The sequence below is a fragment of the Diorhabda carinulata genome, chromosome 4 (genome assembly GCF_026250575.1).
Source record: "Diorhabda carinulata isolate Delta chromosome 4, icDioCari1.1, whole genome shotgun sequence".
In the NCBI taxonomy this organism is placed as follows: Eukaryota; Metazoa; Arthropoda; class Insecta; order Coleoptera; family Chrysomelidae; genus Diorhabda; species Diorhabda carinulata.
This window is the reverse complement of record NC_079463.1, coordinates 27,473,282-27,476,592: the sequence shown is the minus strand read 5'-3', so window position 1 is coordinate 27,476,592 and position 3,311 is coordinate 27,473,282.

The window sequence follows — 3,311 nt, the reverse complement described above, 5'->3', positions numbered from 1 at the left end:
TATTGTTTTATTTTTTGATCAAACCTTTGCAGCCCACATTTTATTGAAACTTTGCGTTTCTTGTACAAGGGTGGTCTCAAAAGTTTCCCACCAACAATAAATATTTTTTTCCACAATCATTTTTATTTTTCTACATAGTCTATATACTCAGCCCATCAATACTGTAATCTTTTTAACCCTTCCAAATAATAATTGCAGTCTTCTTCCTCAAAATAGGCATTTGCATCGTCGTCTGCAAATGAAAATTTAAGATTAGGAAACAAAATCTGATAAATACGGTGGGGGTTCATCCAACTCTAGGTGCAATTCGTGAATTTTAGTTCTTTTTTGGTATACATAGTGTCCCGGACTTGATGCAAGAAATTCGGGAGTTGGCAGATGACGTGCAAATAATTCTATTATTCTATCGATCATTGTGGTTCATGCAGGATGGATCCCTCTCTCAATTTCCTAAATGATGTAAAAAATCATCTTAATAGCATTTTTTCTAATAGGTGGCTTGGGCACCGGGCAGGACAATTTGCATGGCCACCACGTACCCCTGAATTAAATACAATGGATTCATTTTTTAATGGAAATCTTAAAAGCTTGGTATATGCAATCACCAGTAAACACAAGCAACCAAATTAATAAACTTCCATTGCGTCGCTATAAGGTAGAATAATGGATTGTTATTTCTAGTTCAAAGAAATATCCTCCGTAGACTCCGGCAGTGTGTGGAAGTGCAAGATGCCCACTTCGAACTATCATCATTTTATTTGATGAGTTGTAAGCTAACCAACTGAATTTTTCTACATTTCAATGCTTTCCTTATGTAAGCAACACGATGTTCGACAGTATGCAGTTCAATTAGGAATGTTTGATTGTGCTTTAATACTTGTTGAAGTATTTTCAATAAATAATTACAATTTATGATAATTTCCTTCAGAATGTCTCTTTATGGCGAACGGTTTCCTTGGCATGTACAACGTTCTAAAAATCTACATATCTCCTAAACCATAAATTTTATCAAGTTAAACAAAGAGTGCCACCCTTTTGTTGAAAAATCGATTGAAAAATTCATTTTTGCTATCTTTAGATTGTACAGGTTGTCCCTGTGAAAGTTACGTATTGTTAACCATTGAGCATGAGCCGCCCCTGGCCTTCAAATAGTAGTGTAAAATTATTTATTCCATCAAACACACAACAAGGACATACGTAATTATCCATTAAAAATTCATAATGTATAATTTAGAAAACATACTTAAATAAAAGTTTTTCGAATATTTCGCATCAAGTCCCGAAACACCCGTATACAGGGATGCACAGTAAATGATGAAGAGTAAGCTTTCTTTCAGAACATCTTGTAGAATTAATCATAATTTTTGTTAATACCAACAATTACAACCACTATCAAAGTTGATCAGCTACTATTAAAAGAATTATAGAAATTTTGTTTGTGGTTGGGTTCTTTTACAACTAAAACATGATGGCGTTGAGGAAGAATCAGATTCCACGCGCTCTTAGAAAAAACTTTTCACTTAAAGTATTGGTATTGTTATTTAAACAAAATTATATTCTTACCTAGATAAGCCCGAAAGTTTGAATAATATGTATTACTTTGAAGCTTTTTCTCCACTATCCTTTTTATTTGTAAAATGTGGATAGTATTTTTAATGTCTAAAAATGTCTGTATATTCTTGATAATAAAAAAATATATATTACAGTAAACAAAACTGTTGATGGGTCACGCAAAGGTTGAAACTAATCGACATGATTTTATTCATTATAATAACTTCACCCCTATAGCTATAAAATTAGATACATTTTTAATTATGAAAATATCACTAGTACTATATTAGAGGCAAAAAACTTAACTCTAAAATTTTATTCCTCACATAAAATTAAAAGGTCTGTGATGGTTTTCTTACTTATTTAAGCGATTTCTATTCGTGGGGTGAATTAATAAATACTGCCTCTTACGTTCTTAATTTATTTAAATACCTTATCCTACACTTAACTAATTTATATAATTCACTTATTACTACCACTAACTTAAATAATTTAGTCAAATTTCAATTACTTTCTACTTTCTATATCGATCTGTCCACTACGACTATTTATTATAAACCAACTAAACTGCGTTTCACAAACTCCTTATATAGAAAAATTATCAAAACTTCTAGAAAATAAATAAACAATAAGCAAATAAATCAATAGACCTTCCTAAAAATCAGATGCTGGAACGTATGATAAAGCTGTGGAATCTCTTCAAAATTATGAAAGAAGTATTAGTTCAAAATTCAATCAACAAATTTCATCAACTATTTATTGATAATTTTAAAGAAGCTGATAAAAATTGGTAACTAAAGAAAGTAATAAATTTGAATCAGTTCGAGACGAGCTGGTTTTTGAATTTGATAAATTTATACAATGCCACCAATCAACTTGATCTATTATTTCAATTAATTATACTATTATAAAAGTAAGAGAAACTAAATCTATCACTATTCCAACTTTATAATAAAAAACATATATTAAATACTGAAAAAGAAAATTCATCGAAATATATTATTCCAATTGATATTAATTTTTCTAATTATATTTTATTTTGCATTTTCCAATCCTCCTTCATTTATTCATTACCACCTATATATAATCCCTACAAAGAACTCAACCACAATTATACCATTTTCAACTTATCTGACAGTTGGTACAGAACTTTCCAGTGTTGAAATACTTCATGAAGGAACAAAAAAAAGTGTTTTGGACTTTGTTTTGAAAGGTTCTGACGATGAAGCAAAGACCATTGTTGATCGTATAGCTGACGTCCCTGCTTGGACGAGGTTGGAGCTAGGTATCATAAAGATTGCAGTAAACAATTATACTCCAAAAAATGGTGGGGCGAACAGAAGACTGGTGAACGTGAAAATAACATCGACAATGCTATTGAGGATATTTTTACTTACTTGCATGACAAAAGTGAAGAGTGTCAATTTTCAATGATCGATCTAATGAAGTCAATTAAAGGATATTACATCGCTGGAAGAAGCAAACAAACATGTGGATGCCAATACAAGCTTCCAAGCCTCCAGCACGGAAATAACATCATGGAAATATCAAAGTTAGAAGAAAATGAATTAGAATATGAACTTCCAACTATGACTCTAATTTTAACTCCCTTCATTCCCCAAACCTTTATTTTTGTCACAAAAGTAGATACTGGCCCCGAAAGGTGGCGGGGAAAATAGTCGATTAAAAATAATAAATTTTATATAAATGTTCAGAAAAATCTGTAAAGAAAAGAAAAATAAAAAAAATGGAAATGATAG